Source organism: Panthera uncia, chromosome X (genome assembly GCF_023721935.1).
Source record: "Panthera uncia isolate 11264 chromosome X, Puncia_PCG_1.0, whole genome shotgun sequence".
Classification (NCBI taxonomy): Eukaryota; Metazoa; Chordata; class Mammalia; order Carnivora; family Felidae; genus Panthera; species Panthera uncia.
This window is the reverse complement of record NC_064817.1, coordinates 106,719,596-106,741,169: the sequence shown is the minus strand read 5'-3', so window position 1 is coordinate 106,741,169 and position 21,574 is coordinate 106,719,596. Positions and strand designations below refer to the sequence as shown.

Sequence of the window (21,574 nt, the reverse complement as noted above, 5' to 3'; positions counted from 1 at the left end):
CCTTCTCTCCCAGCCCTTGCTCAGTTACAACCCCCACTCGTTCCCCATTTTCTCCTCCGTATCCCCAGCAGCTAGCACTGTATCCAAAACATAACAGTCACTCAATAAAATTTTGTTGAGTAACTCCACCCTCTAACCAATAGGGGGAGCTAGAGGAAAGTCACTCTAACCTGTAGAGGGAGCTGAAAGGAAGTCAGGGGGAGTGTTCCCCTACAGAAGGAGCTGGAAGAAAACCCCCAGGGAAGTGTTAACCACACGCTCTGACCTCTAGGAGGAGCACCAAGCTTCTGGTCTTGCCGACATTCCTGAGGAAAACTTGCTTGAGGAGTCTGCGTCAGGGAGTCCAACCTTTTAATATATACCTAGTAAGTTCTGTTCGTTGCATGTGGTGCTGATTTTCCATTTATGATAGTGATGTGAAGTTTTCTGTTAGAGTTAGCACATATTTTAAAACATATATTTAAGAAACGAATATAACAAAAAGTGAGCTCATTTAAAGAAACATCTTAAATAAACAATAGTATGAGTGATAGATACCCAAGTTACTGCCCAGATCTTCAAAGTAAAGTTGAAATCAGAACTTAGATCCAGGAAAGCACTGGGTCACCGTGGCGTGTGGAACTGATGGTATGAAGAAGTTAAAGGCTGTTGAATCTGTGTGGAATGCTCTTTTTGGGTGCCTCTTGGATCCTCTCTTTCTGAGACTCTGATTCTGATTTTCCGTGAAGTGTGGTAAGAGAAGTCTGGTGCCTTCTGAGGAGAAGACACTCCTCTCAGCTTGAAAGTTAAGGGTCTGAGGAGAAGACACCCCTCTCAGCTTGAAAGTCAAGGGGGAACTTGGTTGGGGCTCAGGAAAAAGGAGCCTAAAGAGCACTTGACGCCTGGTTTGTTAGGTTCTGGTTTGTTTGGAATTGAGGTGTTTCCTGGGGACTTTCAGTGCTAAAACAAGGAAAGTCTTAGGCAAAGTAGGGCCATTCAGTTACCCTGAGAGGTGTCTTGCCTTCCTCAGGTGTGGTTTTCCTTCAGTTTCTTTCCTTACCTCTCTTCTGACTGAAGGAGTGTTTAGAGCTCCAAAGCTAAGGTCAGAAGGTCACCCTCAGAGAAAGAAGGTTCAAGTCTAGGTCACTGAGGCCTATTTCGGGCAAAAGGAATTTTTAGTCTAACCCATTTAGTGACTACACTGAAGTTTGAGGTGAAAGCCTGAGCTGGTCAAGTGTTTCTTTGAATCTGTTCTTCGGGCATTTATCTCCCTCCAAGACCTGTGGGGTACGGGGAGCAGGAAGGGGGACGCTGATTGGTGGTGGTGGTGGGTCAAGGATTCTAGGATTTGTAATCCTGATGGTGTATAGTTTCTCTTCAAGGAAAAAACTAACGTCTCATAGCAGTATTTAAAATTATTTTTTGGGTATTTTTCATCACTTTTTATTCATTTAAAAAGTATCAGTTATGAAGGGGAAAAAGCTCATTATAAACATTATAATTATAAATAAAAACCTTATAGAAGTATGCAAAGTAAATAAAAACCCCTTTCCCCACAGCCTTCTCATCTGTAATGTAAGTTTGATTTGTAGACCTAATTAGCCTTTTTATACATATGCAAGCATCTTTATAATAGGCTCACATGCATGTTGTAGAGCTTTTTATTGAAGTATACATACAGAAGAGTATACTGCTTGATGAATGATCACAAACTGGATGTCCTATGGAATGTTCTGGAAAACATGTCCTATGGAATGTTCTCTATGACCTGGGTGATAGTTACATGTGTTTATTGTTTGTGAAATTCACAGTGTGAATGGCTAGAAGTGGGCATTAGGGGGCGCTTCAGGAGTTCTGGACTGTTCGTGACATGGGTGATGGTTAAATGGGTTCGTTCAGTTTGTGATAATTGATAGAGTGTTAAATGGCTGGAATTGGCATGGGGGGGGTTCTTCAAGAGTTCTGGAATGTTCTATGTTGATCTTGGTGATGCTTACATGGGTTTATTCAGTTTGCAATAATTCATTGGGCATTGGGGAGTACGGAAGTGCTTCAGGAGTTCTGGAATGTGCTATGTTGACCTGGGTGATGGTTTATGGGTTCATTTTTAGCAACTGTATATTATTCCCTTGTACAAACATTCCATAATTTATTTAACTAATCCTTAATTGATGGTCATTTAGGCTGTTTATAATTTATTAGTATACACAAGTAATAACATACATTTATTTTTGCTTCTGTAAGTATTTCTGCAGGAGAGATTTTTAGAAACGATAAATTATTGGGTCAAAGGCTGTGTGTATTTTAGTCATTATTTTCCTTTTGAAAAGGTAATATAAGTTCAGGGTAAAAAATTCAAATAGTGACATGGGCATATAGGGAAAAGTCAGTCTTCCTTCTGCCCTTAACCCCCCAGTTCCATAAGGTGCTTCCTCAGAAGCAACCGGTGTTACCAGCTTTTGGTGGTTTTTTTCCAGAGACAGTCTGCATTGCATACGTATTTGCATATTTTATAGGCACTGCTTAAAACCACACATCCACCCCGCCAAGATTATCCCAATTTATAATCTCTCCTATAGGGTATGAGAGTTCACATTACCCACTAGAGATGATTCAAGGGTTCTAGAAAGATTTGAGTGAAAGAAACAGATTTTATTAATTCATTGGAAATACAGGTTTCAAAATTCTACAGGTACAAAAGAGCAGTGAAGTGTCCCCCTCCCATCTTCATCCCCTAGCCACCCTAGCTTTTCTTCCCCAAACCAGTTGTGTTTCCAGTTTCTTGTGTGTACTTACAGAGAGTTTGCATATGCGAACAAATGCATCAGTATTTTTTCCCAAAATTTTACACAGGCGATAGCATTATTTTTATGAACTGTTACTATGTATTCCCCCCCCACCCCGCCGCCTTCTCCGCCCACCCAAAGTAAAACCTTTGTGACTTATAATAATAATTGTTCATTTTTTCTCATGAGTCTAGGAGCAAGCTAGAAGGTTCCACTGATCTCAGTCGATCAGTTGAAGAGTCATCTGGGGATCAGTTCGTCTAGTATGGCCTCAGCTGGGATTATTCAGCTCTATTCCACAGGGTCTTTCACCTTCCAGCTTGTTCTTATTGTGGGGTTAGGGCTTCATAAGAACAGAAACCACAGGCCTCTGGAAGCCTAGGCTTGGATCTGGTGCACTGTAACTTCTGTTATATTTTATTGATCAAAGCAAGTCACAGGCTAGCCCAGATTCAAGGCCTGTAAGGAGCTGTAAAGTCACCTTGCAAGGGATGTGGGTTTAGGGAAGGGAAGAAGTAAGTTATTTATTCCATCAAACACAATGCTATAGGTAGGTATTGTTCTGTACCTTACCCTTTTTTCCTAACAATGTATCCTATATTTTGAAGATGACTTCGTATTAGTCCTCAGAGTGCTTCGTCGTTTCTTTTTCCTTCCAAGATTTTCTTTAAATTCAAGTTAGTTAACATATAGTGTAGAATTGGTACCAGGAGCAGGATTTAGTGGTTCATTGCTTATGTGTAACACCCAGTGCTCATCCCAACAAGCGCCCTCCTTAACGCCTGGCATCTATTTAGCCCATCCCCTCACCCACCTCCCCTCCAGCAACCCTCAGTTTGTTCTCTACAGTTAAGAGTCTCTTATGGTTTGCTTCCCTCTCTGTTTTTATCCTATTTTATTCTTCCTTCCCTTCCCCTATGGTCATCTGTTTTGTTTCTCAAATTCCACATACGAGTGAAATCACATGGTATTTGTCTTTCTCTGACTGACTTATTTTGCTTAGCATAATACACTCTAGTTCCATCCAAGTTGTTTCAAATGGCAAGATTTCATTCTTTTTGATGACTGAGTAGTATTCCATTGTGTATGTATATATACCACATCTTTATCCATTCATCAGTCGATGTCATTTTTTTATTCCATTTTATTTTGCTAGTTCCCTGTTGGAGGAAATTTTGATTGCTCCCAATCTTGTTATTACCTAACATTGCTGCAATGAATAACATTGATCATATGTCAGATAAATTTCTAGAAAGGGAACCACTGAGACAAAGGGTATGTGTATTTGTAATTTTGACAGGTATGGCCAAATTCAATTAAATATTTTTTCAACTTTTTACTTGGAAAAATGTCAAACCTATAGAAAAGTTGAAAGAATAGTTCAACGAACACCTATATACCCTTCACCAAGATGAAACGTTTTGTTCAGATTTGTTAAGATTAAACATTTGTTAGCATTTTGCCACCTTTGTTCCCTCTCATGCCCACTGTCTCTTCCTCTCCACTTTCTCCTCCTCTCCCTCCTCATATATACACACATATTGTTCTGAACCATTTGAAATTAAGTTACAGCCATCAAGGCACTTTTTCAAACACTTTTTCATCCTACATTGCCTAAAAACAGGGAGGTTTGCTTACATAATCACAATTTTGTCAGCGTACCCAAGAAATGTAACATTGATAACATAACTTTATTTAATTCACGGTCCATATTCAAATTTCCCAAATTGTCCCAAAAATCTCCTTTAGGGCTTTTCTTTTTTTAATTGAGGATCCCAAATTCAGGATCAAAGGTCATGCAAATTTACCTAGGTGTCATGTCTCTTTAGTTTTCTTTAATACAGGACAGCCCCCCACTTTTTTTCATCTTTCATAAAACATTTATTTTGAAGATCCTGAGCCAGTTATTTTGCATAATGTCTTGTAATTTGGATTTTTTTAGACTGTTTCCTCAGGATTAGGTTCAGTGAAACATTAGATTGAACATTTTTGGCAAAAATGCCACCACATAGGTGATTCCTATTGCACCACATCAGGCAGTACATGATGTTGGTGTCCCGTTGGTGATGCCAAGTTGGTCACTTAGTCAAGGTAGTATTCTCCAGATTCTTCCACCACCAAGGTCCTCTTTCCCCTTTGTAATTAACGGATTAGCATTTAAACAGTATGTGTGACCGTGGACATGTCCTGTTCCCTCAAAACTTGAACCAAATAGTTTTCATATTCATTAGTGATGCCTATCTGAGTCAGTTTTTTTTAAAGTTTATTTATTTGAGTAATCTCTACACCCAACATGGGGCTCAAACTCATGACCCTCAAATCAAGAGTCTCATGCTCTTCCAGTGCCAGCCAGGTGCCCATGAAGCAGTTATTTTATTTTATTTTATTTTTATTTTAAAGATTTTATTTATTAAAAAAATTTTTTCTAATGTTTATTTATTTTTGAGACAGAGACAGAGCATGAATGGGGGAGGATCAGACAGAGAGGGAGACACAGAATCTGAAGCAGGCTCCAGGCTCTGAGCTGTCAGCACAGAGCCCGACGTGGGGCTCGAACTCAGGGACCGTGAGATCATGACCTGAGCCAAAGTTGGACGCTTAACCGACTGAGCCACCCAGGCACCCCTAAAGATTTTATTTTTAAGTAATCTCTACACTCAATGTAGGGCTTGAGTTTACAACCCTGAGATCAAGGGTCACATGCTCTACCGACTGAGCCAGCCAGGTGCCCCCCGAATCAGTTTTTAAATGGTAGCTGCAAAATGGTGTTCTCCTAATTCTCTCATTCCTTCCACATTTGCTAGCGACCATTCTGTTAAAGAAAGCTGCACCCTTTCTTTTTGCGTATCACTTCAAATTCTTTTGTTAAATTATTATTCAATGTTTATAACCTGTTGCTATTATTGTACTGGTGCATGAACAGACAGATCAATGGAATAAAGCAGAAGGTCCGGAAGTAGACCCAGGTATATATAAAAATTAAAAAAATAATAATGTTTATTATTATTTTTGAGAGAGAGAGAGACAGAGAGACAGACAGACAGACAGAGCATAAGTGGGGAAGGGGCAGAGAGAGGGAGACACAGAATCCGAAGTAGGCTCCAGGCTCTGAGCTGTCAGCACAGAGCCTGATGCGGGGCTTGAACCCACGGTTGGACTATCGACGGGGAGATCATGACCTGAGCTGTAGTTGGACACTCAACCAACTGAGCCACCCAGGCGCCCCTGAAAACTTAATATATAATAAAGGTGGTACACCCAAATCATTGGGGGCAAAGATGACCTTTTTAATAAATACTATGGGATAACTGGATAGCTGTAAAAAATAGATAATTTGGCTCCACACCTCACACTGTATACTGGAATAAGCTCCCACCTGAATCTAAATGTAAAAAATAAAGCCATACAAGTACTGAAAGAAAACCTGGTATGGGGAAAGCCTTTCTACGTATGACTCCAAATCCAGATGGAATGAAAACGATGGATAAATTTCAGCCACATAAAAATGAAAGTAAAAACCTTTTGCATGGGGAAAAAAAAAAACACATAAGCAACGTCAAAAGCAAGAGAGATGCAAGTATGATTTTGAAAATACGCAGTCACCTTGACCATGTGGCTCACTTGGGGAGAGGGGTGAATAACTGAATGAAGAAATTACTGGTTCCTGTCACTTAATACTTGAATGAATGACTGGGTGAATAAAGTGGAGGCAATATCCATATTTTCATTAGTTCCCTCTCTCCATTCTGTTTCGATTCCTACCCAGTTTTTAGAGCAAAATCTCTCTTAATTTTTCTCTCGAATTTCCCATCTCTTGTCCTTTTGTTAACTAAACTAAAACTTTAAGCAAGGCCCATAAGCATAAAATCAAAAAGTAAGAGAAGTTGCAAGTTTTAAAGGGAGTTTTAGATGCTAACAATGAACAGTACTGGAAAATGTCCTCTTTCTTATCTTCCTAGAATTATTTTCTCAGGCACCAAAACAAGAAAACTAAAAAGTAGTCTCTTGCTAAGATCCTACCTACATTTGTTTGATCTTATTGCTAAAATTGCTTCCTAGAATTTCGTTGTAAACCTACAACATCTTAGCTTTCCTTTTGTGAGTTAACTTGTTACTCTAACAACCATAACTTCGGTTCTTCAAGAAAATGCATTCCAGGCACCAAAAAATAAACACATCAATAAACATTTGCTATGTAACCCAACTGTAAGTTGGGGTGGGGGGCTCGGGGGAGGGGGAAATGCATGTTTCTGAGTGCCTGTGGATGAAGTTTGCTAATGAGCCCTTCAGCAGTTGCACTTTCTTTGCTATGACTCGAAATTCTCCATGTGTTTTTCTATTACACTTAATTTTTTAACATGTAGAATAAGGCTTTCTTCAAATGCTGATTTTTACCTCAGACCTTGAATGAGTCACTTGATTTTTCAAGCCCAGAAAAACAGGCTTTCCTCCAGATACTCATTGTAAAAGGAGCCTCTTGGTAGTAGATCCTATTTTCTCTGATATTGCAATGATAGATGGATCCAATAAATGTTACTTGGAAATTTTGCTCAGTTGAAAGGTACTGTAGAAAAATCACATGGATTAGACTATGGCAGTTTGAGTCTGCTACAAATCTGTTTGTGCGTATTTAGTTTTGATAGCCGTATATAAATAAGCACACTGCCTGGCGGCAGTTGAATACAGTAAAACAACACTCTGCAGGGTTTTATCTTCAAGGCTCTGATGAATGTGAATGCAAATTAAATTGGGACAACAAAGGGTTTGAGGGTAAAGTGAGGTAGCCAGAACGTAGTGTTAAAGTGCTGTATGATCGTTGGAGAATAAATGAAAAGCAATGGAAAATAGAAGAACAATTTAAAGTGAAAATAAAAATCACCATAAAGACACCAGGTAGAAATAGCTATATGTTTGTGGGTTTTCTCTCCATAATTGAGTTCATACTCTATCTAGACAGTATTTTAACCTATGAAAAGGCTTAAACAGTGAGAGCATTTTTTAAAGAAACGGCCATCCAGGGTATTTCAGTTTTATGGGTTCACACACTACTGTGATGAATGGTTTGAGAATCTGTGTCCAGAAATTAATTCACAGAAGTCCTGTTTCAATTACCTGCAGATGTCAGTGTGGATCTGAGTGTGGTTCAACAGTTTGTTCCAGGATTGGGGGGTAGTTGAAGTCCAGTTGTGAACCAGTTGCTTGTTAGACAAACACCAGTGTAGTTTGTGTGAGAAATATGAACCGCGGGGGCCTTGAGTTGCCGAAATTTCTTTTTACAAAATGTTCATAAGCACAGATGTATTCTCTGGTTACAGACTTCACAGAAGATTATGCCCTCCTTTTTTTCCACCCCTGATTCTTTGACGAGGCTTGCTTAAATTTGTTATAGTGCTAGAGAAGTGGAGTTGATGTATTTGGACTTATTAAATTTGACTTCAACCCACATGGCAAGTCTCAGGGATATATTATGAGCTGTGTTGGTTTACTTTCTGCTGTTATCATATATTTAAACACAAAGTTTAAAACCAATAATTTCGAGTCTCAGAGAGCATCCTCTTTGCCATTCCTTCCTGTTTCCTTCTTTTCTACATGATTCTCCTCTCCTCCAACTTCACAACATAAAAAGTCAGGGTGTTTATTAGGCTAGGAAATTGTCAGAGAGACTTGGGGTGGCTCATCGTGGCAAAACCCTGTTCTTTCTTGGGCCATGGCACAAATCTACCATCTGTTTCATAAGCTAGCAAGCTTCCTCTCAGCTACAATTTGCTGTATATATTGGTACATAAATTGTTGGTAGCTTATGTTTACCTAGCAACAGAATCTGTTTAGCAGAAGGCTGTGGGAAAGGAGACTTTCCTTTTTCTTTCTTTTTATTTTTTTTAAAGCAGTTTCTTCATCTATAAATTTTCTTCAAGTGCAAAAAAGGCAGATATAGTGGCCCAAACAATCTGCCTTTTATATCATTTTAACCCAAATTGCTTAGTAAATGCTTACTTTGGAGATTCTTGTTGCCACTTTGATTACCTTATATATAACTGAATGGCCTCTTTTAAATTTGTTTTTCTTTTATAAGCAAACTTCATACAAATCACTGTGAAAAACTGTCTTTGACCTTGTAGCTGTCAAAGATCCCTGAGATTTGGGACTACTCACCTCTGTCCAGTGTAAATTTCTCCTGTTTCCCAGTGTTCTTAGCATCACTTATGCATTTTAGATGTTGAATATACATTTCAGGAACATTGACCAGGAGAGAGAGCGAGACAAATACTGTATAGTATCACGTATGTGTGGAATCTGAAAAAAAAAAAATGCTGCACTCATAGGAAGAGTAGAATGGAGGGTAGCAGAAATGGGAAGATGTTGGTCAAAGGGTACAAACTTCCAGTTATTGGATGAATAAGTTCTAGATACCTAACGGACAGCATGGTGACTGTAGTTAATAGTAGTGTGTTGTGTACTTGAAATGTGCCAAGAGAGGAGATCTTAAGCATTTTCACCAGAAGAAGTAACTGACCCCTGCTCCTGTACAAAAATCCATGGGTAACTTTTGATTCCCCCCAAATTTAACCACCAATAGCCTACTGTTGACCAGAATCCTTACTGGTAACATAAAGTTGATTAACACATATTTTGTATGTTTTACGTATTATACGCTGTGTTCTTAAAATGAAGTAAGCTAGAGGAAAGAAAATGTTATTAGGAAAGTCACAAGGAAGAGAAAATACATTTACAGTACCGTCCTGTAAAAAAGTCTGCATATAAGTAGAGCCCCACACAGTCCAAACCTGTGTAGTTCAAGGGCCAAATGAATACACCTCAATAAGGCTAGGGTGGGGGCAGGGGAAGTACGTTGGTCAGGAACTAGTTGTCTTTAAGTTAAGTGTGACCAACTCAAGCACCGTGCACTGTGTTGTCTGCATTACTTTAATTTTCCTTTAGTTGACTGAGCTGTGTATTTCTACCTGATCACTTTCTTAGCTTTCTCATTAGCAGAGCAATGTGTCTGCTGAAGAAAAAAAAAAGGCCAAAGGGAGAAAACAAGTTCTGACTTCCCTTCACATTAGTTATAGACGTCATCTGCTGTTAAAGGTTAGAGTGTACTTTATGCGTTCATTTTGAGAAGGGAAGGAGGTGTTGTCCTGTCAGCTTCCTTCACACAACACCAGGGTGTAATTCGCTGCAGGCTTATGACATGCTATTGCCTTTGTGCAAGTGACTGCTTTTCCATTTTGGTCTACAACTATAGTGTGCTACGAAGTGGCAATGTGGAGGTTACCGACTCACCCCTCCCTCCATAAAAAGGAAGAAGAAGAAATCAAAAGGCGAAAGAACTTCTATCCCATCTTGAGACTTTGGAATTAGCCATAAGAAAGACTATGGCAGAATTATTATATAGACAAAGTTCCTTGGGCCAGAGCCTTCCCATATCTTTCATTTTCTAGTGTTGGTTTCTGCCTCCTTCAGTCCCTGGCTCTTCACGTGCCCAGTGTTGTGAGGGACATGGGAATGAACTAGGATGGGGAGGTAGATTTCTCTGCACTCATTGGTTAAGTGGGGGCATTCACTGATATTATAAACATGCATGCTGGGCGCTCTCCCAGTAATGCCAGGCATATAGGTGAGAAATTAGCGTCTTGAGCCATGAGATTGAATCCATTTTCGTGGGGTCGATAGTTAATGGCGAACAAGGGAAGATGAGCTCATCAGAGGAGGGCTGGCAGAAAGAAGAAAAGAGGACAGGGCTTTGGGGACAGGAGGGATACATAACAAGGATCCTGGATGAATGAATGATCAAGGAGGGAAGCTCACTGTCTCCTCTTACCAACACTTCAGCAGTGATGCTGTGCCAGGGACCGGAGGTTAGAGAAAGAGGTTAGAGAGAAGAAATTTTAAGAAGGTGATGACTGAAAAAAAAAATGGTGGCAGATACCCCAAAAGTCTTTGGTGGCGTCATTTCTTAAAGAAGGTATAGAAGTCAGATTGCAGAGGATCAGGAAAGGAATGCAGTCCTGAAGGCAAATTTCCATTCTAAAAGTATGACAGAGGGGCTCGTGGCTAGCTCAGTCAGTAGAGCTTGCGACTGTTGATCTCAGCGTTGTGAGTTTGAGCCCCACATTGGATGGAGAGATTACTTAAAAATTAAAAAAAAAGTTTGGTTACATTTAGAGACTGGTAGCTACAAGGGTAGGTGGACCAGTGTAGGTAGTTGGTACTGTTGTTGTGATGAGATTGAAGAACCCATGGGATAGGTAAGGAATCAGAGGATCCTACTGATCATCACTATCCACTAGAACATTCTGCAGTTATGGAAACATTCTGCCTCTTTGCTGTACCATACAGTAGCCACTGGCCACATGTGGCTACTGAGCACTTGAAATGTGGCTAAGGCAATAAGCTAAACTGAATTTTCAATTTGATTTCATTTTAATTTATTTACATTTAAATTTTTTTAAGTTTATTTATTTTTGAGAGAGAAAGAGACAGTGTGAGCAGGGGAAGGGCAGAGAGAGTGAGACAGAGAGAGAGAGAGAGAGAGAGAGAGAAAGAGAGAAAGAATCCCAAGCAGGCTTCACACTGTTAGCACAGAACCCTACATGGGGCTCAAACCCACGAAACCATGAGATCATGACCCAGGCAGAAACCCAGAGTCCTACCCTTAATCAACTGAGCCGCCCAGGCGCCCCATTAATTCATTTACGTGTAAATAGCCACTTGTGGCTGGGAGCTACCAATAGGACAGTGCAAGTCTCGAGGGAGAGGATAAATGTGGAAGGAGAAAGGTGGAAAGGGATGAACTTTAAAGCAGAGAGGGAGGGATAACTTTGAGAATCTTGAGAGAAGAGTCTTCATGCGGTGTGGGAGATACCTCACATGTCCAATTGCTTTAAAAGAGTTCTGGCCCATAGCTTCAGTTTTTTTCAGCAACCTTTGTCAAGTTCATCTACTAAGCATGGGGAGTTGGGAGATAGAGGCCTGGGGGTGGGGGCTGAGGAGAAAGAGTAGAATATTCACAGCATAAGGTGTGTAAGCCGCAACCAGCCGTGGTGGGAGCCAAGCTGCAGTTGACAGAATGAATTTGTGGTGGGACATGTCTAAGGGGCTTGGTCTGGGCCAAATTTGTACCGGGCCAAATGTGTGCAGTTCCATATAAGGTTCTTTTTGGACTAAGACGTGAACTAAAAGGATCTGGAAAAGATTATTATGCAGTTTAGGCTTAGAAAGTTACGTTCAAGTGTATCTTACTTATATTACTCCACCTTACACGTTTCCTGATACATTTCATTGTTGTTGTTGTTGTTGATTTCTGGTGAATTCAAGCCTTGATAGTATAAAGTGTGTTTGAAAGAATCTCACCAGACAGGTTGGGCCCCTTCTGCCTGGGTCGTGTTTGGTGAGGGTAATCTGCCAGATTTTTCTCCTCTTGGAAGACTTTTGGGGCAGCTAACTCCTCTCTGGTATAGGAGTGGCAGTGGCGGCTCCTGATAGCTATAAAAATTACAGCACTGTGCAAACTCATTGCTATTTAACACCATTTCCAGATTCCTTGGGGGGTGGGAACAAGAGATGTTTATGGCAATAGAGACTCTATTGGTGGGAGAGGAGAATTAAAGCAATGGGCAGATAGGAATGGAAACTGATGAGTGAAGGCTTTTGTGTGTGTCAACAACATCAAAAGAATTATGAACTAAAGAGAGTTAAAAAAATGTTTTTTAATGTTTATTTTTGAGAGAGAGAGAGGAGCGGGGAGGGGCAGAGAGAGAAGAGACACAGAATCTGAAGCAGGCTCAAGGCTCCGAGCTGTCAGCACAGAGCCCGACGTGAGGCCTGAACTCACGAACTGTGAGATCGTGACTTGAGCTGAAATCGGACGCTTAACCGACTGAGCCACCTGGGTGCCCTAAGAGAGTTTGTTTGTTTGTTTTTAAGTTTAGGCACAGACAGGTATAGACAGCAGTTTAAAATCTATTTTTGTAATAGAAGTATCTCACCAAGTCCAGAATTTTAACTTCAGAAAAAAAGCACATATTCTGGCTAACTAGTCTATCCTGTGGATATTTCTTCATAATTGATTCTTGTCTTTATTGTGGCCTAACATTCTTGGAGGACACTAGTTTATGTCAAAAACCCATGACAAATAACCCTGATTAGAACTGCCTCTCACATTAAGATTTAACATGAGCAGGAGCACCTGAGTGTTTCGGTCAGCTAAGCGTCCAACTCTTGATTTCGGCTCAGGTCATCGCAGTTTGTGAGTTCGAACCCTGTGTAGGGAGGGCTCTGTGCTGACAGCGTGGGCCCTGCTTGGGATTCTTACTCTCCCTCTATGTCTGCCCCTCCCCTGCTTGCTTGCTCTCTCTCTCTCTCTCTCTCTCTCTCTCAATAAATAAATAAATAAATAAATAAACATTTAAAAAATAATTCTTAAAAAAAGATTTAATGTGAACACAGTGTGTTTCATTTAATACATTCCAGTGGCCATAAAGGGGCAACTTGACTAACCTATTCTCTAGAATTCCAGCCAGGGCTTTCAGGGGGAATAAAGATGTTGGATCCTCACCTTGCCAATATCAGGTCTAGGTAATTGTCAGTTGTTTCATCCATCGAGAAAGACGATCTGCTATAAGATATCAAGACATTCCCCCAATTTAAGTCCTCATATCAGAGTATTTCAACCTGCCTAAGTAATCCCAATAGCTACAACCAAACGAAATTTCCAAATATGGGGATACACTCGTGGAAAGTAGACTCTGGCATACCGCTAAGGTATAAGCAGTAGCTCAGAAATTTTAGAATTTCAATCCATTCATTCTGGGCATTTGTTAAATCCTTCCAGGAACTCCTAACATTGGTGGTGAGGTGGGGAGAGGATGGAGATTCAAAGGTGGTATGGGATGTGAATTTAGTCCCCAAGGACCTTGTACTCTAGTTGATTTGAAGCTTCTAAAGCAACTTGAGAACAGTTAGTTGCTAAGTTACATAGTAAGGACCAGAAGATTGACTAGAATATATCCCCTTAAAGATAAAAGATGTGTGATAGCTTGGAAAGAGCTGGGGACTAGCATGTCAAAGGCCAGTTTTATCATTAATTGACTGTATCATCTTGGCCCAACACTCTCTAGTTCCTCAGTTGGTTTTTCTATAAGATAGAGATGTTACAACCTACTAAGCTGGCTTCCACAGAGGGCTGCTTTGAAAGTTCAATGAGTGGAATTTTGTAGGTGCCCGTCTTGCCTGGGGTGGGAGGCCACACTGGAGAATTCCCAAAGTCCGGGATAAGTCTTCAAGTCCTCCTCATAAGATTCTATGATTTTGTGGTAGCAAATGTGAAGTACTTTGAAGAGTGTAACGAGGTATAAAAGGTAACACCTGTGTCGTCATCATTATAAATACTCCTTGTGGGTTCCCAGAGGCTGATGTTCTCCCTACCTCTGCTAAATGGCCTACCTCACAGCACATTTCCTGACTTTTGGCCAGGGTTCTCTTCCTGACCTTGGAATGTCTCTTAAAAATTAATAAGCTGAGTGAACAGCAGAGAATTTCCCAAGGAGGTCCCCACTATTTCCCCACTCCCACAGACATTTATTTTCTCTTCCTTGGCAGAATATAAACTTCACTACAAGCCACTGAACAAAATAATGTCTTCTTTTAAGATTGTTAAGCTGAGTGACCAGGCAACTCAAAATACAGCGGGGTGTTTCCCAGGGAGGTCAGGTCACCACTATTCCAACCTTCTTCCACATTTATCTTCCCTTCCCCATCCGAATGCAAGCTGCCACGTAAACCCCTGGGCAGACCCTCTTTTGGCCTCCTGGAGAGTCCAATATTAGCCGGAAGCAAGCACCTGAACAGGGCACTCTTGGTGCCTATTGGCAACGGGTTGATGAGAGGTTTCCTTTAACTCTAGATGGTTGCTGTTCCACCCCACCTCTCCCAGTGCATGTCATTGTCCTGATTGAAAAGGCCTAAGGGCAAGGCTTAGAAATGAGTTTAAGCCGTTAGTTATACATCAACTAAGGATAAAGTCCTCTGTGCTGCTGTTACACTTACAGCCTGCTCTGTACCATTCTTTACCATTCCTTTTGACTTAGCATATACTACCTTGGATTGCTTATAATTTTTCCAAAGCATATGGCATGTATCCCTTACTAAAACCCACATAGCCCCTTGAACATGGAGCACAATGTTCTGTATACAATATTCACTTGATTTGAAAAACAAATTCCAAGTAATGTAGAAAATATGATCTTTCGAAGTATTTACAGTCCAAAAGAAATTATACTGCTACTAATCCAAGAAACTTGGAAGTCTGTTAACTTCCACCTTTTCACCTCAAATAATGCAGATGGGTTTAACAGTCCACCATGTCTCACTAATGTTAACGTATGGTTACCTCTGGCAGTCGGCACCAGGATCTAGGAGTGGGGTTTGGGCATTAGTTAGCTTTGCCAATGACTGTGATATATCATCTATTATATATATATATATATATATATATATATATATATATATACACACACACACACACACACACACACACATACATATATAGGCTTTCTGGACAGAAAAGGTGTTGGGTCAAATCCAAAAACAGCACTGAATTTTCCTACTCTGTGCGCAGCAAGGAAAACGAAGGCCAAGGCGACCACAATCCTATCTACCCTCTATATCTGCATTTACCAAGATGTTTTTAAAGTCCTTGATGTTAACTCCAGAGAGGCAGTGAAAATGGACCCAAACTGGAGAGCTGTAAAGGGTGCCTTTCTGTCTCTTGGGACAGTTAGGCAGCCAGCCAGCCTGGCCAGCTGCAGAAGAAAAGACAACCTGCCCAGGGAGACCAGGCAGAGGTCAGGCAAGGAATCAAAACTGTTCTGCAAGAGGGGTGGGAGTTTTGAAAACTTAAAAACAGGTCAAAAAGGAAGCCAGCGATGGGAATGGAACCTTGTGGCACAGGCCTATGGCTATATACCTTCCAGAACAGGGCGTCACGCTGAACTCTGCAAGTAGGCCAGCCTCAGCTGTGCCAGTGTATGGAGTCTTCAACCTTGGCTTAGATGAATCTTAGTTTCTCAGGCTGCTTCATTTTAAATTCAACACAAACATTAGGGAGGTGAGGAGGGAAACTGATTTTCGGGCCTCCTTAGCTCCTTCTGAACCTGCAGTGAGTGTTTTTTCACCCAGCACCTTCAAACAAAGGGAGAGCCATGTTAGCTTCCTTCTGGGAAAGGAAGGAACTGGGCTCACTGTGGCTTGGGTCGTGCTTGCTACTGAGGCATTAATCAGGGTCCTGACAAACCTGGAAAGGGCTGGTTTCCTCTTCATGTATAGAATCATAAAGGGGGCACAACATTCAAACAAAAGGCCAAGGAAACCTCTCCCAAAGATCCTATCAACTGCCGTTATGGACCAAGAAGTCTGGCCAGAAGGGAAAGCCCATTTTAGAAAAGGACCCTGTTTTTCCAGGCAGTGACATTCCTGTTACTCCGGATATGACTATAGTTCCAAAGAGGTCACTGGGGTAGACCTTAACTTCAACTAGCTTTCGGGGAGTGGCCAATTATTTGTGGTAGGGTTATTTTTCATTATCTCTAGCATTAGGGAGCACGGATATCCTATGCTTAAAATGGTGGTCCATTGTGGGTTGATATCCTACCATCGATTCTACCTCTCTCACATTGTTCACCACAAGTGTAGTTTCGAGGATTGCTTCCAGTTTCACTGGGTGGAGCCTAAGTAATCTAAGCCAATCTTGGTAATGCTGTGCCCCTGGGTGTCTCAGATCTACCTGGCTATGACGATTCATTTGGGAATGGGCACATGACCCAGTTCATATCAACGAGAGAGGAAAGAATGTTCTCTGTGGGCTTCTAGGAGAGTTTCCTCAGTGTTAAGAGGTCAGTATCCTTCTAATCTGCTGTCCTGTGTGGAGGTGAGGTCGGAAAGTGCCACGTGGTCTCCCGTGAACTTGAGGACATAGTCAACTCGGGGAGGAGAGCAGGAAAAAGGAGCTATGGCCACAGTAATCCCAGTATTCACTCTGGACTTGCAGCCTTGTGGGCCCAAACCTTTCTTATTCAGCGGGGTAGATGGTGACAAAAGAGGCTGGCTGGTCGCTGAGACAGGAAATCCCAGATCATCCATGGGGACTCTGGAAGACTGATCTAACTGGACTCAGAGGAGACTGTAATTCAGAAGAGCAGTTTATTCATTGACAGTGGAAGGTTGGCCTTTCCAGTGCCTGGAATACTTGTGTCTTCTAATTTCCTTTCCCACTCTTAGGGTACCTGGGAAACGAAGATGGTAGTAATAATAGCCACAATGGCAAATAATAATAATAATAATAATAATAATAATCAGCCTAATTTTCCCACAGTTACATAGTAAATAGCAGAGCACTGGATTTAGACTCTAATCTGAGTCCGAATCCCAGACTCTTAACTATGAATTTATCTAGCCCTTGGTGGCAATCAGGAGGTTATTATGATTAAGGAAAACAATAGCAAACTTTTACTGTGCTCCTGCCATATGGCAAGCCCTGTGCTAAGCACTCCACACATATAACCTAATTGACTCCTCATCAGAATCCAGTGGGGGTAGGTACTATTATGATTATTTCCATTTGAGGAAACTGAGACTTGGTGAAGTGAGGTGAGGCCACGTGGGTAAAATACATGGTGGGGTCACTCGGTCTGACTCTAAAGGAACCACTACGTTTTGGGGAATCATAACCAAGGGAGGAGAGAGAGAGTAGTATCTGGATTGTCTCCTCTGTTTTGACCTAAAACCTACCTTTGTGATGGCCCGAAGAACTTAGGTCTGCTTCTGTAAACAGTGCCGCGCACTTACCAACAACTTCTTCTGATCCAGGTTTTCTTAGGTAGTATCCACACACAGTTACCAAAGACTTTTGTCACTACCACATCAAGATGACCGATTTTGCATCAGTTAGCCTTTTAAATTGACACCTTATGGTAGAGAGTTTAGAAGCCGTTCTTAGTCTTTTGTCGATTTGGAGACAGTACCCTGGTCTCAACAGCACCAACAGTTGAGAGTTTTCTCATTACTGTCAGTTTCAGAGCGTGACATTGGCTGCCGCCCTTCCTACAGCCCAGGAGTCTCCCTTATTTGTATCCGGTGGACCACTCCTTACGATCTTTGGCATTTTTGTGGTGTTGAATTGCCCGTTCTTGCCCGAACCATGCATCTTTGCCCTGAAGTATGTTTCTCTTGGTTCTTTATTTTGGCCTTTATTTTCTAATTTAATTGTTTGCACTGTTCTATGTTTGGAAGTCTTCTCTCCCCCAACAAAATGGCAAACTTCTTGCAGGCATCACCCGTGTTGTCTGCTTCCTACACATTGCCCGCAGCACTACACAGAATGTTGAGCACGTACTAAGCATTCAGTGAATGCTGATGGAATTGAATTATGAACTATTGTCTCATGTTCAGTCTGTCCTCAGGGGTTTTGGTTAGAACATTTGGCCGGAATGCCATACAGACGAAACTGAATTAGGAAAAAAACATGCAATATATGTTACAGTCAAGTCTCAGGATTTCACATTAGCTAATGTTTTTTTAATTAATTTTTTAAAATCCCACTGTAGTAAACCTACAGTGTTATATTTATGTTGTGACTTCTTTTCAAATCAGTTAGTTGTTATCTGGTCTCATGAACATTGCCTTTCTTTTGGTACCTCCTAGGTAGGCATTTTCTTCTTTTTCGCCCCTTATTTCACATTTTCCCCTCAAACAAATCCTTGAGTGAAGTTTTTCTTCTTGCCGAAGAAGTCACTGTTGTGGCCATCCCGTAGTGGCCTAATTTGGAACATGTGCCATTCAGTTCTGTCTTCACTTTTCTTTTTTCTCTCTCTCTTTCATTTTCCTTTGCATTCACAGCTGCGTGTAGATGGCAGCAGCTCAAAGGTGACAACAGAAACGGAGGGCTCGGCCCTTGCTGTTTCTTCCACGCAGAACAGAGCACGCGCATGTGAGGATTTGAGTGCAGGAGGGAACCTAGAGAAGTCATCAATTTTAACCTGATCTGGCCCCTTAAGGAAGTCAGCACCCAAACCGTCGCGAAAACTTTGTTTATTCCCACTGTGGACTTCAAAACCCCTCTCAGGGTTGGAAGAAGACCACGTTGTCTTTGCCTCACACTGCATACCCCAGACTGTGTGGCCACAGTCCCATATTGTAGGTGCCTTAGCAGGGCTAATGGGCGAGGGGCTGCTCCCTGATGGAGGACACAGTAGGCCTGTCTGCTCACCTTCAGTCACGAGGTGTCCTCGAACTAGAGATCAGTAACTGGATTTAGGCAGCCGTGGCCCCCTTTAAGTAGACATGTGTGAAAGCTGACTTTCATGAGGACGGAAGAGGGCCTTCCCTGGCACCCCATCCCCTGCCCTACGCCTCTCTGCACCTGTGACCGAAATCCCCACCCTGCCAGCTTTGTTCCTCACTAATCCCTGCCGAGGGAATCTGGGCCTGCTCTCCACAGTCCCTTCCATCTGCACTTGGCTTTTGTCTTGAGTCCACAGTCCTGGCAAGTACTGACTTCTTCAAAGCCAGCGTGAGGGGAGTGCATGTTCAAAATCCTCGCCGGGGGTCGGAGAGGGTGGAAACTGGAAAACACGCTCGTTTTGGAGGCATCTCATTCTTTTGGGAAAAATCTGAAACCTCCACTGGTTCACTGTTTGTAAGCTGCCAAGTGTGGTTTTTGTCTGTGTGTTTGTTTGTTTGTTTTTCAAGACCGAGGGAACTGTCTTTAAGTGTCACTCTCAACAACACACGAACTACATGCCACGCTTCTCCCGCCCACTGCAAAATTTCCAGATGAGGTGGAGTTACGGTTTGGCTGCTTCTTGTTGTTGATCACAAAAGGCTTACAGCTGACCCACCCTGAGCAGAAGTAAGGTATTGGTCTTTCTATCATTACCCCAAACTTCCAGACAGTTCCAGTCCTGGAGATTTGTTATCCCTTAACTCTCCTGCCACCTACTTCAATGAAAAAGGAAAATCTGAAAATGGATATCTGCTGGATATTCTGACCTCGTGTCTTCCAAAGTTCCCTCACCATGCTTCAGTGGAAAGAAAGACTATGAGTATACATTTGTTAGGGGCATACTTTTTGATTTGGTGAAATGCCTTCCTTCCTGTTGTGAAGCGAGGCTTGAATATTAAACAACGAAACCTCATAAAGCCAGCCTCTCTTTACTCAAAATGGTGGGTAACTGGAACCTAGATTATTGAATCATAGATTTTTTTTAAGGGAATGACTTATTGAAGTATAATACACACGTAAAAAAGTGCACAAATTATTAGTGTGCAACGGGCTGGATTTTTACAAAGTGAACTTACCCATGTAACCAAGCACCCCAATCGAGAAAGAGAACACCTTTCCCGTATTAGTTTCCTAGGGCTTCCATGACAAATTACCACAGATTCCATGGCTTACAACAATAGAAATGTTTCTTTCACAGTTCTGGAAGCCAGCAGTCTGAAATCAAGGTGGCAGCAAAGCCATGCTCCGTCTGGGGAATCTAGGGGAGAATTCTTCCTTGCCTCGTCCAACTCTGATGGTTTCAGACCTTCCTTGGCTTCAGGCTGCATCACTCTGAATCTCTGCCTCTGTCTTCACAGGGCCCTTCTCCTTTTTACCCCTCTTCTCTGTCTTCTCCTCTTCTACCTCTTATAAGGACGCTTGTCACTGAGGGCTCAGCCAGATAATCCAGGATGATCTCATCTTGAGATCCTTAATTTAATTACGTCTGCAAAGACACCCTTTTCCCTGCAGAAGTTCACATTCACACGTTCTGGAATGTGGATATATCTTTTGGGGGGCCACCGTGCAACCTACCACACCTCCTCATCTCTCCCAGCCACTCCCTGTCAACACTAACCACTGTCCTGACCTCTCACGGCATAGACCAGCTTTGCCTGCGCTTGAGCTTTATTTAAATGGAACCATACAGGTCTGGGCTCTTTTTGTGTCTGGCCGATTTGCTCGTCATTGCCCTTGTGAGATTTATATACACGTTTGCTTATAGCTGTAGACCATTCATTCTCATTGCTGTATAGTATTCCACTGAATGACTGTCTCAGTGTCTATCCATTCTACTCTTGCTGTGCCTTTGAGTTATTATCAGTGTTGGCTCTTATAAATATTTCTGTGCATGTGTCTTGGAGCATGCGCACGTGCATTTCTGTTGAGTATATTGGACTGATATTAGCACGCTGGCCTAGTAATTCTGAGTGTATTCAGAATTTTTATAAATATTTATAAAATATTTATAAAATAATTATAATTATAATTCTGAGTACACTCAGAATTACTGAGTCCGAGGTTGTGCGTGTTCAGCTTTGGTAGATAATGGCAAGAAATTCCAGAATTGTAAAGTTGGAATGACTTTTGGAGATCAAGACCTGATGCCTCACTTAAATAAAACGCAAATATCCCAAATGCAATGAATTCAAAGTCCACTCTTTCCCCTGGCCCCAGACCTTTTGAACTGGGCGGGTATTATCGCAATTGTCCTTCTGGCTGGGTACGCCATCAAGGTGCTGGGCCCAAATCACGTTCGTTGCCTTTGTCAGATCACACAAGTGAAAGACAGCTTGGTGGCACTGGCCATGGGGGAGGCAAGAAGCAGTTTGGCCTCCTGTTTGCTCCAGGAGTCAGCTGTCTCAAGATTAAATGTTTCGGGCAGGCCCTTTCATCCTCCCTTGTGTGGGCCGAGGACTTAACGTGTGCCTAGTAAAGAGCATTAGACACGAAGCTTTCCTTTAAAGAAATGTATGTTTCAGAAAAGAGT

General features: G+C 41.8%; 1 protein-coding gene across 1 annotated transcript in view; it reads left to right on the top strand.

Annotated features, from left to right (window-relative positions):
- Nucleotides 1-204: 204 nt before the first annotated feature.
- Nucleotides 205-21,574, top strand: part of PLAC1 (placenta enriched 1) — a 177,894-nt gene continuing 156,524 nt past the window's right edge. The window contains exon 1 of the mRNA XM_049644864.1: nt 205-365. The gene's annotated coding sequence lies outside the window, so the exon portion shown is untranslated. The remainder of the gene's footprint in view (nt 366-21,574) is intronic.